This window comes from Ammospiza nelsoni, chromosome 20 (assembly GCF_027579445.1).
Source record: "Ammospiza nelsoni isolate bAmmNel1 chromosome 20, bAmmNel1.pri, whole genome shotgun sequence".
Taxonomy (NCBI): domain Eukaryota; kingdom Metazoa; phylum Chordata; class Aves; order Passeriformes; family Passerellidae; genus Ammospiza; species Ammospiza nelsoni.
The window spans coordinates 1258918-1277602 of record NC_080652.1 but is presented as its reverse complement, the minus strand read 5'-3'; the positions used below and the strand labels follow the sequence as shown (position 1 = coordinate 1277602).

Below are 18685 nucleotides of genomic sequence, written 5' to 3'. Positions count from 1 at the left end.
AATGGGACACGGCCTGGCAGGCGGCCGGAGCCGGCGGGGCAGAGCGTGAGGGCGGCGGCCGCAGCTGAGCTGGTACCGGGGAGTGCTGCTGGCTGAGGGCACCGGAGGGACCTGACCTGACCAGCCGCCAGAAGCGAGCCCGCGGCCAAGGTATCGCTTTGGGAGCTTCTTTGAATAAAATCTTTAACGTAAGTTTAATACAGTAGATACTCTCAGGGCCGTGTGGGTGCGAGTTAAGTACAGTACGTTCCGCAGCACAGACGGCGCCGCACTCTGGTAATTACGGTACAGCCTCCCCTCCCCCCCGGCCCGGGCTCGCGCGCTGCCGCGGCCGACACCGCCCCCTGGCGGCATAGCGCCTCGGTGCCCCGGAACAGGACACCGATGAGGGTGCGGCGCCGTGCGCGAGACGTTCCGGGGCCGCTGGCGTTTGCGGCGCAGAGCGGCGGGGAAGGGTTTAGGCGACGGACCGGCGGTGCCAGGTGAGTCCCGGGGCGGCCCGGAGCGAGCGGGACCGGCCCGGCCCGGCCCGGGCACCGGCACCAGAACGGGCCCGGAGCGAGCGGGACCGGCCCGGCCCGGCCCGGGCACCGGCACCAGAACGGGCCCGGAGCGAGCGGGACCGGCCCGGCCCGGGCACCGGCACCAGAACGGGCCCGGAGCGAGCGGGACCGGCCCGGCCCGGCCCGGGCACCGGCACCAGGACGGGACCGGCCCGGCCCGGGCACCGGCACCAGGACGGGCCCGGAGCGAGCGGGACCGGCCCGGCCCGGCCCGGGCACCGGCACCAGGACGGGCCCGGAGCGAGCGGGACCGGCCCGGCCCGGCCTGGGCACCGGCACCGGCACCAGGACGGGCCCGGAGCGAGCGGGACCGGCCCGGCCCGGCCCGGGCACCGGCACCAGAACGGGCCCGGAGCGAGCGGGACCGGCCCGGCCTGGGCACCGGCACCGGAGCGGGCCCGTGCGGCTCGGCCGCCCAGAGGAGCGGCGAGCGGGCTCCGCATGGCGCCACGAAGCGGCTCCGGGGCTGGCGGGAGCGGGCCGGGCCGGGCCGCGCTGAGGGGTTGGGCCGGGCCGAGGGCTGGGCGAGGAGCCGGTGCCTGCGGGAGCGGGGCGGAGAGCACGGTCAGGAGCAGCGGGGATTGCACGTTCAGCTCCGCGGGGCGGCGGGACGGAGTCACAGCGGGCACGGCTGGAGCAAGTTAAGGGCTTAGAACCATGTGCTTGGATCTTCCGAGGAGTTGAACTCTAGTGCAACTTGACAAGTTAATTCAGCAGCTGGGGTTGCCATACAAAATGTAAGAATGGCCTCAGGACAAGCTGTGCCTCAGCTGTGAAATGGAGGGGTGGGAACCAGCTGCTCCCACATCTTGATCAGTCCCTGGCTGAGCCCAAAGCAGCTGTTGCCACCTCTGCTGTTCGGGGTCCCTGCTGACACAGAGGGGACATGGCAGGGACAAGGTGCTGCCTGCCTGGGTGCTTCTACGTGGCAGGAGCATTTGATACCAGGACAGCTTCCACCACAGGTACTGCTGGGGGTGCAGGGGACAGGCAGGACACAGCTGCATCAGTGGCACCATCTGGACTGCACTGCTGGGGGAGCAGTTGATTGCTTGTGTGGTTTGCAGTTTTTCTAAAGAAAATCAAGCTGCAGTGACCACGTGTGTGCCCGTGGTTAGAACGGGCTGCCAGGGCACCTCTGGTTCCAGGAGCTCTCCAGTAAGATGGAAAAATCCTGGGGAGTTCAGGGCAGGCCACAGAAATGCTCTGATTCTGGAAAACATGCCCTGAATAAGCTCAGCTTATTCAGGCACATTTAGGAGAGGAGAGCTGAGGAGTGACTCAGGCACTCTGGAAATCCGTGCCTGTGGGAAGTTCTCCCACAGCTGGATCCTGTCAGCCTTCCCAAAGCCCTCAGTGGGATCTGCTGACTGAGGCACAGCGACACAGTTCTCTTAAACGTGCCCCGGGTTCCCAGCGGTGGTGCAGGGTAATTACAGGAGGAGCTGGGGCAGAGGGCAAGGCCGGGCAGTGCTGGGAGCTCCTCAGCTGATGGGTTTCAGGGCTGGAGGTGTGCTCAGAGCAGACTCCTGGGCAGTCTCTTGGGCAAGCAGTAGGGCAGAAACAATCAAATTTGAACATCTGGAGCAAAACCAGCAAAATGGATCTTCTGGAACATAAATGGCCCATCAGAGAAGCTCTGGTTCTGTGTGGAGTTCCTGAGCAGCAGTGCTGCCTGTAGGAATGCTGGCACTCATCTGCAGGTTGCAGTTCAGCACTGAGAACACTCCTCTGGGGGTGCTGCTCACACAGAGCCCCTCAGGCCAGTGTGGGCTGCACAGAAGGACTAAACTGAACACTTGAAATTGCTCTTTTCCACTGCAAACAGCAACTGGCACAGCTGGAGCCAGTGCAGCTTGTGGGATGCTCCAGAGGCAGCAGGGAGAGCTCCCTGTGCTGGGAGTTCCCAGCTCTGAAGTGGTGCAGAGGGATCCTCACACAGAGGTGGATGCCAGTTCACAGAGGCTCAGTTATACTCAGACAACCAAAGCAGCTGCTGCTGTGAATGAATAATTTACCCAAACATGCATTAAATAACTTGCTGATGTGTGCAGGGATTGTAACCTGGTAGGAGAGGGAATGACATAGGGCACCTCTGGGCTAATGACAAAGACACTTTATTGAAATTAAGAGTGCTCTTCTGAACCAAGTTTGAGTAATTTAGTTCAAAAGCTAATTGCTGAGTCTGTGTAATATAACTTTAAATAAAAATATATTTTCTGTAGCTCTCTGAGGATTCTTGGTGCTCTGGCAGCCTCCTCAAGCAGCTCCCTTGGTAACCAGGGGCACTGGAGGGAGGGCTGGTCACACAGGAGCTGAGGAGCAGAAACAGGACATGTGCCAAGGGCTGAACATCCTGCAGATTCACATGTTCATCTCTCATCTGAATGAATGTGTAATAAATTGATACAGTGTTGGAGGAACTATGGCAGATGTCAGTGATAAAGTGTTGGGACTGGTGGGAGAAATGCAGCACGCAATATGAGTGATTAGCAAATTTTAAACTTTATTGATAAGTACACATGAATCTCATACATATTGCAAAAGCAAGCTCACTATTAGTTAGTTACTTATCAAGCAACTGCGCCTACTTCTGCATTCTTATAAATATTTTATTAAAACTTTTCTTCGTATTTCTACCAAAGATACTCTCCCCCATCCTACTGTTACACCAAGGGCACAATGTCCTTGCCTGTTATTAAACACTGACTACTAACTTCTATACTTGTCCCCTTCAAGCTTAACCAGCAGCATTATGTCGACATGACCTTTCTCAGCTAACCAACTGTCCACAAAACACTCCACAATAAAGATCTGAAAAAATCTTACAGAAAAACAAAGGAAGGAGGTGTGTATATGTGGGATATTGGAAGTCTGGAAAGCTGTTTTCCCAGAGGATAACAGTCTCTGCCTCTTTTGGAATATATGTGGAGGCTGGGTGTTGCAATGTGAGCCAGTGCCATTAACCTGGGCCTGGCAGGTGAGAGCCTTGCCCAGGTGTGTGAGGTCAGGAGCAGCGTGTCCTTTCCCCCCTGTGCTGACTGAGCTCCCTGCTGGGGACCTGGGGCAGGTCCTGCTTTGTGGCTGCAGGTGAGATTCAGGCAATGAGCCCTGCCTGTGCCATTAACAGCCTCCTCAGGCTGCAGGTGAGATTCAGGCAGTGAGCCCTGCCTGTGCCATTAGCAGCTCCCTCAGGCTCAGCTTTGCACTGCCTGGGCTCTGGCTCTGGGCACAGCCCCTCGTGCTGGCTCTGAACAGACCTGTCAGAGGCTTGAGGAATTGCTTCTGTCAAAGACATTTCTACGGAAGGAAAAAAATCCCTGTGTTGCTAATTCTTACAAAACAATCCTCCTTGCAGTTTCTTCTGCAAGGAATAGGTGGAAATGCAGGTAAAGAAGGATTAAGTGTTTTGGAACCTGGTCAGACCAGGAGCAGTTAAAAACTCTCCAGCTTCTGTCTGATCACCTGTAACACATGAGGGTTCTGTGCCTTCCCTGACCCTATCCCATGCGCAAGGTTGTGTATTCCTTGTACTTGCCACACTGTGAATGTGAAGAAGGAATTTGCTAATGAAAAAAAAAGGAGATATAAATAAGAAGAATGGAGGAATTAAGCAAAGGAAGAAAAAGTTGGATTTCTGTTGTCTAAACATCTGAACAGTAACAGGCCAGAAACCAATTTGAAGCTGACATATCAGGAGTGGTTCCTGTTGGTGTCCTGCTCTGGGGCTGCTGGTCCTGCAGGCCAAACCTGCCCCTGCTTGTTGTGGTAGCAACTGACATAAAAAATGCATCAAAGACTCTTTTTCTGGTCATAATATGGCAGCCAAATTCTCTGCCCAGTGCTTCAGTGCATCTCTGAGTCTGTTTGGGAGAGCAGAGCTGCAGGTGTGTCTGCACAGGTGAGCTCTGGCTCCTGTGCATTGCTGTGTCCTTGTCCCACGATACTGAGCCAGGGCAGGAGACACTCCAGCTCTACATGGATTTAATGCCTTTAAATAATTTCCTCTTTGCTACATCTCCAGCTCTGCCAAGGGTATGGTCACATTTCATGTTAAGTCTAAATGTGTGGCTGCTGTCATTTTAGACTCCTGATTATTGTAACACATTTTTTTGCTCATTCTGTGGTTTGTGATACCTGCACGATGTGTTTTATTCTTGGCTGTTGCTCATCTTGCCTTCAAAAGCTGAGTGCCTAACAAGGGGTTACCCTTACAGCTCTGCACACAGCTGTGGTTCACTTACTCATTTCAGGTATTAATTTGCTCTTGCATTTTTTTACACTTTTTATTGTCTACTGAATGGGATGCAGGTCTGGTTCAAAAGAGACTGTCTAATAATTTTTGATTTTACACCAATTCACTGAGTCTTGTTTGGGTTACATGTTCATGAAAGAAAAGTCTCTTTTTCAAAACAGCCAGGACACAGTCTGCCCACTGCTGATCTTTGTAATGTCAAACTCTGCCTGAATCTCCTCAAGGAAGAGGAATCTCCTCTTCCTCTCCTTTTGGTCAGGAAGAGAGTTGGCTGGGATGTAGCAGTGCTGTGAGGAGTGTTTGAACACAGGAGGGACTCAGCACTGCTTGGGAACCTCTATCAAACTGCTCCACGTGGGTTCCTTGGGTTATACAACTGCCTGTACACTTTTGGAAAATATTCCTGGGGGACTTGAATCTCCCAGTGTTAGAAACTGAAAGGAAATGAGTTTGGCTCTTTGAGGAGGGCAGTGCAGTTGGGCTGTACAGACTCAAGCTCCAGTTTCAGCTGGAGCAGGGCAGGTTTTTGTTACCTGTGCAGCTGAGGGTGTCCTCCAGGGCTGTTTGTGAGCAGTGGTGGCCACTGGGCCACTGCAGCCATGGAGTGGAGCTTTCCTGGAGGTGTTTGTTGTGCTTGTTGAAGTGGATGACCCATGTGGGTCAGGGTGCTGGTTCCCTGCATGCTTCATCACCATTGGTAAGGTGTTCTTAGTCTTTGGTGACCCAAATGGAATCACAGAATATCCTGATCTGGAGGGACCCACCAGGATCCCCCAGCCCAGCCCCTGTCCCTGCCCAGCCCCCCCAGCAGCCCCACCCTGGGCACCCCTGGCAGCGCTGCCCAAAGGCTCCTGGAGCTCTGGCAGCCTCGGGGCCGTGCCCATTCCCTGGGCAGCCTGGGCAGTGCCAGCACCCTCTGGGGGCAGAGCCTTGCCCTGAGCTCAGCCTGAGCTGCCCTGGCCCAGCCCCAGCCGTGCCCTGGCTCCGGTCCCTGTCACAGAGCAGGGATCAGAGTTGTCCCTGCTCTGCCCCCCGGGAGGAGCTGCAGATTCCTCTGAGGTCTCCCCTCATTGCACCTCATGATCTTAACATTACAGTAAAAATGTTTAGCAAGAAGTGAAGAAGTTAGCAAGTACGTGAGAGGGGTTCCAGGCAGAATGTGCAGCCTACCAGCTCTGCCTCCCAGCCTGCCTTAGCCAGGTGCCTGCTGGCTCAGGGCTGAGGTGTTGGTTGCCAGGTGTCCAGGTGCTCACAGCTCTGTTTGCTTCCTCACAGCTCCTGGTGGCAGCAGGGTCCCCAGACATCGCCCAGCAGTGACACCTCCACCGTCCTCCCTCGGGGTGAGTTTGCCTGATCTATTCAGAAGCTTCTGACTCGCATCTGGCAGGATGGGGGCAGTGCAGCTTCAGGAACTTCTGCCCCTTTCCGTTCTGTCTGGATCCCACCTGAGTGGGGTGCCTCGGTGCAGGACAGGGGGAGGGAGGGGACAGGAGCTGCACAGGGGCTGCTGTGACTCTGCTGATCCCACCCTGATCAGCTGTGCTCTCCTGGCATAGCTGCAGGCACAGCTTCAAGGGCAAGGAACAGCCCTGTTGTTCTGAGATTATTCCAGTGAATTTCTGTTCTGAGGACCAGCGTGGCATTTGTTTCTCAAGAAGAACTTTTCTGGTTTGCAGGATGCTTTATTAGTTTATGTAGGTGGGTGAAAGGGAACTGGGCAATAAACCACATCTGCTGTATGAACTTGTAGCCAGTCCTGTTCCACCACTGCAGTCTGTGTGACCACTCTTGGGTGCAGACCAAATAGTCAGTATTTTATGGTACACCAGTGTATTAAGGAATATATTCAAGGAGATTCCATTTTGATTTGTGAACTTCATTGATTATATTCACTTATTTTTGTAAAGTTTGATTTAACTGCATCATGTGTTGAAAGTTACCCAGCAATTCCTTACAGATTGTGTAAAACTCAGTTTATCTTAAAAAGTTGTAGTGGGTTAACTTTCATCTTACTCAGTATCCTTTCTTCTCTTGGAATGGGATAACTGTGAATTTTCCCATCTTTCTCTATAGTCCTGCTGCCTACTGAGGTATTTACCAACGAGGCAGTATAAAATATCTGTGCAGGAGCAATCATCAGTTAGTGTCTGTCATCTGCTGTCCCGTTTTCAAGTGGAGACAAGGCTCATTTGGGGCTTTCCTGTGTTCCTGTGTGTGTGAAATGCAGCTGCAGCCTCGTTAGAGGGCACTCTGGAATCACCCAGGGAGCTGAGCAGCCTCACTCCCCTGCAGCTCTCCAGAGAAATCCTGCTGCAGAAAGTGGGAATGTGGAGCTGGATTTCCCTGGGTACCAGTGATCCAAGGCTGGACTGCCTGTGCTGTGGGCTCAGTGCATGCTTGTGCTCTGTATGGAATATAGCAATAACTTATTTGAGAATTCACTGCAGTTTTCCAAATGTGAATTAATGAAGTTGCTTTTCTTGTGGCCTTTACCCCATAAACTGCCCTGATCCTAAATCTGTAACCATTTTGGATATTGGTTTTTGGTTGCTATTGTCTTTAAAAAAGTAAATCCTTGATAAAAATATAAGGTGCTCCAGAAACTCTTGGGTTTTAGTACCAGCCCTTCCACCAGTTCTGTGTCTTTGACAAACAGTTTGTTGTGTCTCACTTTCTTTGTGTCAAAAAGAAGATAATGATTTTACCTTGGGTGAATTAATCAGTTTATATAAATGTGCTTCAAAATCTGAAGTGGTTTAGAATTTTTTTAAAATATAATTAAAATATTGAACAAAACAGGAGTCAGAGAAGTTAAATTTAAGACCATGATTATTATTCAACTGCTTTTGAGGTGTTTCTTTTCTGGCAAGATTATAAAGCCAGATCATTTGCATTACTTTTGATTTCCTGATGTTTTTAGTTTTTTGTCCAAGGAATAGCATATTTATATGCAGAAGTCAGATTGTCTGTAAACACAAACATCATCTCACCTTTGTCCAAACATACTTTGTTTTGCTTTTACAAAACCAAACCAAACCGGTGGAATCCAGAATTGCTAATTCTGAGCAATTAGCACTGACTCATCCCCAGCCTGGGGAACCTTGGCAGGAGCCAGGTGGTGTTTCCTGGGCTGGAGCCGTCCCTGCAGGGCACAGAGCTCAGCCCTGAGCTGGGGATCCCCTGAGCCCTGAGCTGGGGATCCCCTGAGCCCTGAGCTCTGATCCCCTGAGCCCTGAGCTGGGGCTCCACTGAACCCTGAGCTGGGACTCCACTGAACCCTGAGCTGGGACTCCACTGAGCTGGGGCTCCACTCAGCCCTGGGCTCTGCTCCACTCAGCCCTGGGCTCTGCTCCACTCAGCCCTGGGCTCTGGCTCCTCTCAGCTCTGGGCTCTGGCTCCTCTCAGCTCTGGGCTCTGGCTCCCCTCAGCCCGGAGCTCTGGCTCCCCTCAGCCCTGAGCTCTGGTTCCACCCAGCCCTGGGCTCTGGCTCCATTCAGCCCTGAACTCTGGCTCCCCTCAGCCCTGGGCTCTGGCTCCCCTCAGCCCTGGGCTCTGGCTCCCCTCAGCCCTGGGCTCTGGCTCCACTCAGCCCTGGGCTCTGGTTCCACTCAGCCTCTGGGTTCCTGGTGCTGTGGGAGCTGCAGGTGGGGGCTGGATTCTGTCACTGCTCTGGGGTGTCCCTGTCCTGTCTGGGATGGGAGGGGAGGATGGGGTTGTGTGGCAGGTGACAGGGCAGGGATAGCTGTGCACAGAGCCAGCTGACTGAGCAGCTCTGTCCAGAGTGCCGTGTGTGCCCTGCCTGTACTCCAGGGGGTGGCTTTGCTGTCCATAGGGCAGGGACAGTGAACACTGAGCACAGGAGTGTTTATCAGAGCAGGTTCTGCGCTCAGCCAGGAGACAGCACTTGCCTTGCAGTCCTGAATCACTGTGCCAGGCTTCTCTGAACTCTCTTGGCCATGTGACTTCATTCTCCACAATCAAAGCAGAATAATAAGAAAAAGTCCTGGTCAGGCCTACTTTTTCCTCTCCTAGTTTTTAATCTCCTCTTGCACTTTCCCTTTCTGTCCCCCCAGAACTTTCCATCCCCTTGGAAGCTTTTTGGCAAAGAGGGGTTGCCTGCTCAGGCATTCTCCAGCATCCCTCTGTGGGAGAGCACAGGAGGAGGCAGCAGGAGCTGCCTGAGCCCCGTGGGTGACTGCAGGTGTGTGGGAAGCAGAGCTGGGGAGACGCTGAGCCTGTGAGGCAGCTGATGGCACAGGGTGACAGCCCCTGCAGGCAGGGCTGGGCTGGGCATCCTGCAGAGCAGCCCTGGGACAAGGCAGGCACTCTGCACTTCCCAGCTCCCACTGCTCTCCTGGAGGGTGGCACAGCTGCTCTGGGCAAAGGGAGTGCGCAGGGGGCAGAGGGGACAGAGCAGCCCAGAGCTGATCCAGGCTGGTATGTGCCCCCTGGATCCTTTCAGGGAGCTGGGAATACAGCAGCAGACAGGCAGGCTGGGATGGCCTCCCAGTGACTGCTGGAATTCCTGAGGAACCTTTTGTTTGTCTGGCTGGCAGATGGATTTTAAGGTGGAATGGAATACACAGGGACTCCTCTGGCAGAGATATAAACAGTTGCTGAGCTTAAAGCATCTTGTCTGTGAGACTGGGGATTGTGGTTTAATGGGTTTGAAGAGTGTTTCTTGTACTCTTGTGATTTCTGTAAGTGACTTCAGGACTGACACCATGAATGGCAGAGGCTTCAGCCAAAATCTTCACCCCTTCAGTGTTATCCTCCATCCCATATCCAGATCCCTCTCGTGTTTTACCACAGTTTGGGTATTCTAAGAAGTCATGGTAATCCAGGAGCCAGAGACATTTCAGAACATGTCTGAAGAGGAGCTCTACCTTGTAGGAAACACTTTCTGCCAGATTTGAGTAATACCTCCTCACAGAACAGTTCTATGGAACTGAAAGTTTTGTTTTATGGTGATGGTGTTTTGTTTTTTGTCACTGTTTGAAGACAGCTGTGTTCTGTGGGGACATGTTTGCCTGAGCTGGCCAATGCCATCCCCACAGCACAATGTGTTAAGGGGAATTGTTAGATGCCTTAGCTTGGAAATCAGCTCCAGGTACAAATTAGATTTTTTATTATGCAGTACTTAGACCCATCTATAGTTGCAGTTCAGCGTTGTACTCACATTCTGCCAAACCCTGATTCTGGGCACTATTTTGGGGCTGGTGGTGGGGCTGGGGTTTCTGAGCCCTCCCTGCTGTTCACTGCCCCTCAGTGATGCTCTGACTGGGCAGGTCCTTGTGCTGGGCTCAGAAGCCACTGTGGGACAGTTTGTGTGTGGCAGGGGAAGGCAGCAATAGTGCAGAGTGTCTCCTGCTTTAAAAAGAGTGAAAAAGCCCCTGCTGATAGAGGTTAAGGGAACAAATACAACTGTAAAAGCACACGAGAGAAGCATAATAGGAAAGCTTAAATTTTGGGCAATTTTCTGCCTAATGTAATGATGTAATGGAGCAGGAACCACTTTTTCCTTTCTTTTTCCTTCCCTTGTTTCTGTAGGTGCCCAATGGTGCTGTCTGGCTGACTTGTCAGAGGTTTAAGCACCAAAAAGTAAGCAATTTTAACTAATGCACATGCAAAACTTTGGGTTTATGCTTAAAACTCAACAGAAAATGATCAAACAAAAAAGAAACAAAAATGGAGAAAGTCTTCTGTGTACAATGTCCAGAGCAATTTTAAAATACTCTTGTTCCATGCCTAAATAAATGGTTATTTCAGCCAAATAGAAATCTTTCCTCATGATTTATTACACTACTCTGGATATAAGGCCTCTGAGCAGGATTGTCAGTTTATTAGAACAGCTTTCTTCTCCTTTCAGATTTAATCCACATGTTGTTGTATCAACAGAGCCTTTGCTCAGTTAGGAGTTGTCCTTTTTTAATAATAATAAAAAAGTGAAAACACATGTTTTTTAACAGCCTTATTACAAAGAAACCTAGGATGACACAGGGAGAGGTGATCATCAAATGGTGACTGTAATTTATAGCTTCAGAGTGGTAAGAGGGTGAAAATGGCCCTTTCCCCTGTGCCTGGGGCAAGCCTGGCAGGGACAGCAGGAGGCAGCATTATCTTTGGCCAGGATTTCCAAGGTTTTTTCCCCAGCTTGTGCACTGATGCTAACCATGCTCTTTTTAGTTAACTCTAATTTCCTTCCTTTTTTTTAAAGGGGAATTTATCTAGAGGTGTATGTAATTCACATTTCCTTCCTTCCTGTCTTCCTCCCCTGTAAAGAAGGTCTTTCTTGGACCCCTCCTGTTTTCTAAATGGAGAGGAATTACTCTCAGGAAACTCATGAGTTTGGTATTATTCCTATACTTGGTTTTGTGAGAAAACATTTATTTTAACTATAAATGCTTGCTCAATATTTGCATGAGGGTTCAGAAGTGCACATGAGAGCTGCTCAGTGAAGCAGCTCACTCCATCACATGATGATAACCTTTGCTTGGCCCTGTCACCCCACAGTCCTGCAGCATCAGGAATTAGTGCTGAAGCACCTCAGCACTTCCTGAACTGGCAGCCTGGGACCCAAATGTGGCCAAAGGCAGAGCAGTTCTGGTGCTGATGTTTCTGTGGCCAGTCTGGTTTCTTCCAGCTAGTGCTGGACTCCTGGCAGTCATCACAGTCCCCTTTAATTCTCTTGCAGATGTCAGCACAGCAGCTCCTGCCTCAAGTGTCAATAGAATCATTTGTAGTTGGTGTCATTTTAAAAGAAGCTGCTAATAACATGTCTTAAAACAGAATGAATTGGTCTGGCATTTAAAAAATATGGTATAAGCCTATTCTACTCCTCAGAAGTATAGAAGAGAGTAAAAAAAGATCCACACTTAAGCCTTAAATAGTGAAGGGGGAAGGAAGGTTGTGTCCTTGCTGCCAGAAGCAGATGCAGGGATAGCCTGGCAGAGATATTGGAGCTCTGGGGTCCTGCTCTATCAGACAGATCCCTTGGTCCATCTTGTATCACAGAATTTCACACTGGTTTAGGTTGGAAGGGACGGTAAAGCCCATCCAGTGCCAGCCCTGCCATGGCAGGGACACCTCCCACTGTCCCAGGTGCTCCCAGCCCTGTCCAGCCTGGCCTTGGGCACTGCCAGGGATCCAGGGGCAGCCACAGCTGCTCTGGGCACCCTGTGCCAGGGCCTGCCCACCTCACAGGGAAGAATTTCTTCCTAATCTCCAATTTAATCCCACCCTCTGGCAGTGGGAGCCATTCTTCTTGTCCTGTCACTACCTGCCTGTATGACAAAATCTGTCTCCATCCTTTTTACAAACCCTCTTTAAGCTCTGGAAGGGGCTCTAAGGTGTCCAAGGAGCCCTCTCCTCTCCAGGTGAGCACCCCCAGCTCTCCCAGCCTGGCTCCAGAGCAGAGGGGCTGCAGCCCTTGGAGCATTTCCATGGCCTCCTCTGGACTCTCTCCAGCATTTCCAGGTCTTTTCAGTGCTGAGGCCTCCAAAGCTGGGCACAGCACTGCAGGTGGGGTCTCATGAGGGCAGAGCAGAGGGCAGACAGAATCCTCAAGAGCTTGTGCAGACCCTCAGAACTGGCAGCACCTTTTGGTGGGAGTCAGACTGGCCTGGCTTTGTCAGTGGCCAGGCAGGCAGTGCAGGCAAAGCTGGCAGGGCAGGCAGGGAAGGCAGGGCAGGCAGGGCAGGCAGAGCTGGCAGGGCAGGCAGAGCCGGGCAGGCAGAGCCAGGCAGGGCAGGCAGAGCTGTCAGGGCTGGCAGTGCTGGCAGGGCAGGCAGCGCCAGGCAGCACCAGGCAGTGCAGGCAGAGCTGGCAGGGCAGGCAGAGCCAGGCAGGGCAGGCAGTGCCAGGCAGGGCAGGCAGTGCCAGGCAGGGCAGGCAGAGCTGGCAGGGCAGGCAGAGCCAGGCAGGGCAGGCAGAGCCAGGCAGGGCAGGCAGAGCTGTCAGGGCTGGCAGTGCAGGCAGAGCTGGCAGGGCAAGCAGAGCCAGGCAGGGCAGGCAGAGCTGTCAGGGCTGGCAGTGCAGGCAGAGCTGGCAGGGCAGGCAGAGCCAGGCAGGGCAGGCAGTGCCAGGCAGGGCAGGCAGAGCCAGGCAGCACCAGGCAGTGCAGGCAGTGCAGGCAGTGCTGTGCCAAAGCAGCAGGCTGTTCCTGTATGAGGCAGCTGAGGGACAATTGCCCCCCTGGCTGTGAACTGTTGGAGTGTTCCTTGCTCAAGAAGGAAAACACCTCCTTTGAGTGGCTGTGGAATGCAGACTGGGGGTTGGGTTTGTTTTTGTGCACACTGGCCTTATGTCACTGCTGCCTTTTTCCCACAGGCTGAGCATACCTCTCCAAAGTAAGATAGATTAAAACACAGATCCTGAGAGGACTGGACTTTCCAAGCTCTCTCAGAGTCTCCTGTCCTCAAGTCCTTCTAGCATCTGAAGTTCTCCATCCCTTGGTCCTACTGGGTGCTCAGATTAGGTTTGTTTCCTTTGCAGTGTTCCCCTGTTCCTCATGGCTGCTGGCCCTATTGCTTCTCAAAACAGCTTAGAGTGGAATAATTTCCAGAGCAGTGGTAAATGAAGAGGACATTTGGCTTGCAAGAAGAATGTCTTTATAGGTGGATTTTGCAGGGCACTGTACTATGTTGTGCTTTCATCTATAATATCTTTGGGCAGCCTCACCCCACTTTGAAGTTGGCCATTCTTTGAGCAGCTGACTGGATTGGAAAACTCCAGAGGTCCCTCCCAAACTGACTGACTCTGATTCTCTTTTCTTGTAGAGTTCTGGCAAAGATGTTTCTTTTGGCTTCATTTCCATCTCCCTTCCTTCATGCTCAACAGCTTTCATCATGTTCCCATCATAAGCAGTTCTTTAAACTGAAGTGATGTGTAAACATCAGGAACAGTTTCTAAACTGTAACATGAGTCTCCTTCCCTCATAGTTTCGACTTATTTTATGCTGCCATATTCAGATGATGTGAAAAATCCATTTTCTTTTATTACTATGTATTAAGAGCTAATAACTTTTTTTTTTGCCCTCAGAGAGAAACATTTTACTATGGGGCAATAAAAAGAATAATTCTCTAAAAGTTAATGGGTTGTGTTTTCAAATCAGCTTTAGTCCTGTGCACTCTTTGTTGGAAAACTGCAGAGGCAGGAAAGACAAAAAGAAAATAGCCTTGTTATTTAGGATCTATAAAATTATATTGTTACTGCCTTTTTAGTGAGTGTTGCATTTTTGTATTAAAAACTGGAGTTTAGGGAAAGATACTGTTTTTATAGATATTGGTAACTATTATCCAAACACTTTAGCTCATACTTAATGCTGTACAGCATTTTGCTTAAAATTTCAGCAGTTGTTGAAGCTGCTTTGACTGGTAGTGGGCCTGGTGATGTGTTAGTGCTGCAGGAGCTGGGCAAGGACTGCTGACAGCTGCTGCCTCCCCTGCAGTTCCAGTTTTATTCTGGGGGCAGGACAGGATGGTGGGGCACTTAAATGGAGTTCCAGATACCAGAAATATAATTTATCACATGTGTCCTCCAAACTGGAGCTGCCTGATCTCAGAGTTGCTGCCTGCTGTGTGCTCAGACCTTAACCTCTGTGTTTAGATTGCCAATGTGGTGCCAATTAGTGGGACTGGGATGTGGATGCTGAGGAATATAACTCACTTCACATGGGCTGCTAAACAACTAGCAGATGTTGAGCTAATGGGTCTTGGCTACTACCAGCCTGACTTGGATTTCAACCCAGAGGTGAAGGAATTTATTTCTCTCTCATTACCAATTCCCTTGTCCTGAGATTTGGGAATTCCACCAGCTTACTCTGGGAGATGATGTAAAACATTTCCCCTCTCCCTCAAACCCGTTCCCAGGGTGTCCTGTACCTTGCTTTATTTTGGTGTTAATTTGCCACCTTTGGTTTGTGTTATTCTACAGGATAAGATGATGATCCATGGAAAATGAGGGTGTGAGCTCAAACATGCAGCTGGAATCCTGAACAGGAGAGCTCTGTGTGAGTGTGGGATGGGTCAGGCACTGTCCCTGCAGCCTGCTCAGAGCTGTCATGGAAAGCCTATCCTGGGATTCCTGTATCTCCTTTGAGTAACAGAGGCCATAGGAAGTGCTGGGGTCTGGCTTGCTGGGGTCTTGCCTTTCTCTGTTCTCATGACTGGATATTGCACACTCAAACCCTGGAAAATGTGTAACTGCAGGCTCAAAGTTTTCCTTCTGTTGCTGAGTCAGTGCTGAGGAATGGCCTGGCAGGTTCTGTAGCTGCTCTGGTGGATTTAGAGGAGCAGGCAGTAGTTCTTACTCAAGTCAACCTTACTTGGTCTGTTCCACCTGGAGAAGAGGAGACTGAGGGGAGACTCATCACAGTTACAACTTTGTGGTGAGGTGAAGCAGAGGGGCAGCTCCCACCTCTGCTCTGGGACAGGAGCCAGGGCACGGCTGGGGCTGGGCCAGGGCAGCTCAGGCTGAGCTCAGGGCAAGGCTCTGCCCCCAGAGGGTGCTGGCACTGCCCAGGCTGCCCAGGGAATGGGCACGGCCCCGAGGCTGCCAGAGCTCCAGGAGCCTTTGGGCAGCGCTGCCAGGGGTGCCCAGGGTGGGGCTGCTGGGGGGGCTGGGCAGGGACAGGGGCTGGGCTGGGGGATCCTGGGGGGTCCCTCCTGCTCAGGGGATTCTGTCACAGAAGTACAAGTAGGATGTGGGAATCACTGTCTCCATAACCCTCAGCAGCTTCAGGAACTGACAGGGAAATGGGCTGAGCTGAAGGAACAGTGGCACTGTTCAGTGGCACTGAACACTGGCTGGTACCTAAATCCCATTTCATACCTCTCTGTACAGCCAGCTGACACATTTAATGAGTGTGTGCAATATTAGGGCTGATACTTTTTGTTCTCTCTGCAGTAAATTTGTCTTTTGTTCTGTGAGGATTTAGCCTTTGACCTAAAAATGCCATCTGTACCATTCTGTCCAGCATTTGGGTTTTCAGCAAATTTTTACCTTGCTCATTTTCCACTGCAGTTCAAGGCTATGCTATTTCCATAACAGGTGTCTAAAAACCAAAATCTTACTTAATGAGAAGTTTTCAGTTGTAGCTTATTTTTTTACTGACATGCTGGTTTGAGGTGTCAAACATGATCAGCATCAACAGCAAGAGTTGAGTGAGGGTTAAATAACTGTCACAGCTATTATTCAGTGAGCAATGAAAATAAGCTTCTTGCAAGGTCTTGTCATTTCTTGCTTTTCTTTGAGGTTTTAAAGAGAATGTTTCATTCAGTGATGTATTTCATTCTGAAATTCCAAAGGCAGCAATTATTTTTAATTCCTTGGTATGAGCAGAACTGGATCTGTTCTGTGGATTCATCTTTCTGGATGTTTATGTATTTATTAAGGATAACAGAATAGAAGCAATGCAAACAATTATTCTGCACTTACATGATGAATAATAGCTAAATGATAATTACCCTTCTTGAAGCATAATTAGTTTTCACAATTTCTGTAGAAGAAACAAAGAAAATGCAGCATGATAAACCAAGCAATAAGCTGAAATACCTGCTTTTTGAGATAGGAAAAGTATAGAATAATAAGGAGTAGGGAGCTTTAAAACAGGAGAAACAATGGGAGAAAATTGGCACCCCAGTCCAAGAATGACATCCTTGGGAAACATCTGGTGAAGGCATCTAGAGAGGGGAAGATAATTTTGACTTTCTTCTGGCAATTGTGCAGAACTTGGTACAGAATTGTACTGCCAGTGAACACAAGTGCACTTACAGATCCTGCAGAAGTAACCCAAGCCAAAAACTTCAGAGAAGTGAAATTCCTTCATTTGCAAAGGGAAAATATATCAGAATGAGGCAGCAGGTTAAAAAGAAACTGAAAGGAGCCGTGACAAGGGTGAAACCTTTGAGGGGAGCTGAAGCTGATTTCAAGGCTCTGTGCTGCAGAGGAAATGCCTCAACCCCATCAATTGCTGTGAGAGAAAGTTCTGATGTGAAGCAGCAGGGAAGGAAGGCTGGAGAGGCAGGGGCATCCTTCCAAAAGCTGAAGTCATGACCAAGTGAAGAAGATAGAAAAGAATAAACACTTTCAAAGGCTTTCAGAAAGTATAAAAAGTAACAATTCTTTCCCAAATATGTTGGGAATAAGAAGCTTGTCCAAAAGCTTGACAAAACCCGTGGAGACCAGGGTGTGAAAAATCAGGAGGTGGAGCAGAAAGAAACATTGAGTTTCTGAGGCATCTACTCTGTGCTTGGTTTCCTTAGCAGAACCCATCTCAAACCCAACTACTAAATTAAGAATTTAAAAACACAGTGAGGAATACCTGCCTGCAGGCACCAGGATGTCAGAGCCTCAGAAGGAGTCAGGAGAGGAACTTTTGAATAATTAACACTTGTATGCAACCTTTCAGTTAAAATCTCCTCACTCCTGTTAGAAAACAGTCAGGGCTGATATGATGCCAACTTCCAAGAGAGTTTCAGGAAGCTTGGGGAGCAGCAGAGAGAAATCTGGCTTTGGATTGTGCAGCGTTGTCAAAAGAATAATACAGATCAGAATGAGCTGGCACTTGATTTTGTATGGATGTGGGGGAGTCAGCATGTCTTTTGTAAAAGGAAGTTGCACTTGAGGAATCCTCAAGGACAAACATCTGGATTTTGGTGATCAGTGTGTGTGGTGTCCTCAGATATTCTAACAGCTCCTGACACGGTCCTTTGTCACAGCTGCTTTCCTGGGGATCAGAGAATGTTCTTTAGCAAACCAGTGACTGGTTAAAAGGTGAGCAAAGGTGTAGAAGTGGTGGTTGTTACACCCAAGAGCAGTTCCCATGAGAATGACAGGGGAGTCTCAGGGACCTGAGGGAGGCAGTGGATGGAGAAATAACAAAGTCTGAGGGAATTCAGAGTTGTGGCATAGGCAGATCTAAAGCTGCACAAGTACCTACCCTGTGATCCTGTGGGATTGGCAAACAAAGCAGCAGGTTAAACTTTGGGTCAGTAAATGTGGAGAAATGTGAGAAAGCTATGGCTAAAGGAGGTCCTGCCTCCCCCAGGAACACATCCTGGGACAGTTTGCAAATGCAGAACATCTGGGCCTGAACAAATGGGTGGGATAAAAGATAAGCAGTTGTTCCCCATTTCTCCTTAATCCCTAACCAAAATGATGGACATCAGATGGAAGGTCAGGAAAAACAGAAACACTGCTTTGCCTGCTGAGTACAATGTGGCACCCAGTGCAACATGACTCTGGTGCTGAGGGTTTGCAGGAGTGCCTGCATCCATTCTTGGAAGGAAGGGTCCACAAAGGCTGTGTTGTACCAGTACAGAAGACCTGGCATGTGGAAATCCTAAACTGCAGGCTGCTGTGGAGTCAGGGGATGAGCTGGGGACACAGCTCCCAGCTCTCTCACTCAGGCCACTGTCTGAGACATGGCCCTGGCCAGGTGAAGCTGTGATCTCACCTGGAGGGCTCCTCTTCAATGCCTTATTCTCCTGAAATGCATTTTATTATTTCTGTGCTTCCCTGCTTCAAGCTATGCTTCCCTCTCTCAGATGCTCCTCTTACAAAAAAACAAAAACAAACAACTCAACAAGTTTGTTTTTTATGAAAACACGCTTTTTTGTCCTTTTTTTTTCATATAGTACATTGAGTTTTCATGTAACTTCAGTTTATTGTGTTTGTCTACAGACTGCTTGGACACAAAATAGAGCTGCTGCTTAAGCATTTCCATATGTGTTCAGCCACATTGCTCAGCTATATTCTTCACCTAATGTAACTTGTAAAAATAAACATTTTTAAAGAGTATTTTTATGTGTTGGTGAAGAGTTAATGGAATTAGAAAACGTTCCAGACCAGTGTCTGTTCCCACTGA

General features: G+C 50.1%; 1 protein-coding gene across 2 annotated transcripts in view; it reads left to right on the top strand.

Annotated features, from left to right (window-relative positions):
• The first annotated feature begins 390 nt into the window (after positions 1-390).
• Positions 391-18685, top strand: part of EXD3 (exonuclease 3'-5' domain containing 3) — a 251090-nt gene continuing 232795 nt past the window's right edge. For both annotated transcript variants that reach the window (XM_059486425.1, XM_059486426.1), the window contains exons 1-2: positions 391-482; positions 6094-6158. The gene's annotated coding sequence lies outside the window, so the exon portion shown is untranslated. The remainder of the gene's footprint in view (positions 483-6093; positions 6159-18685) is intronic.